Genomic DNA, 514 nt, shown 5'->3' with positions numbered 1-514 from the left:
GCCTTGCCTAACGTACAGATTCCAGATTGGAGTCTGTTTGGGGAATAAACACTTGATACACCACCTTTTGGGCATTTTAGTATCCCAGGCAACCTCCCAGTCCAGCGTATGCGCCTCGCAGGGCTCTCGCGCAGTGTTACCATAGACGCTCAGGGCTAGATCGTCAGCCAGCGCAGAGGCGGACATTTTGGGTCCTGGCAGGGAAAAGTTGGACAGACTGGCACCACTAAAAAGTCAGTCTGCACCGCCCAAGAACGTGAGAGCAAAAGAACCCCCGTGGGGCGACAGGATCAAAGTGGCGAAACGAATCTTTAGTGGCTTCCTAGGAAAAAAATAAGCTTGTGGAGAGTTGCCCACCGCCCTGCCCTCACCTAAGATGGCGATCGTACGGGCACTCTAGCTGCGCCTTTCGGATTCCCAGAGGGGGCGGAGCCCTCGTCGCTATCTTTGAGGTGATCGGCGGCGCAGGTTACTTCGCTCTCTGGGCGCGCCCGATTCCTCAGCGAGGGGGCGT

The sequence above is a fragment of the Bison bison genome, unplaced genomic scaffold (assembly GCF_000754665.1).
Source record: "Bison bison bison isolate TAMUID 2011002044 unplaced genomic scaffold, Bison_UMD1.0 scf7180017864371, whole genome shotgun sequence".
In the NCBI taxonomy this organism is placed as follows: domain Eukaryota; kingdom Metazoa; phylum Chordata; class Mammalia; order Artiodactyla; family Bovidae; genus Bison; species Bison bison.
The sequence above is the reverse complement of the archived record's forward strand: the minus strand, read 5'-3'. Positions refer to the sequence as shown.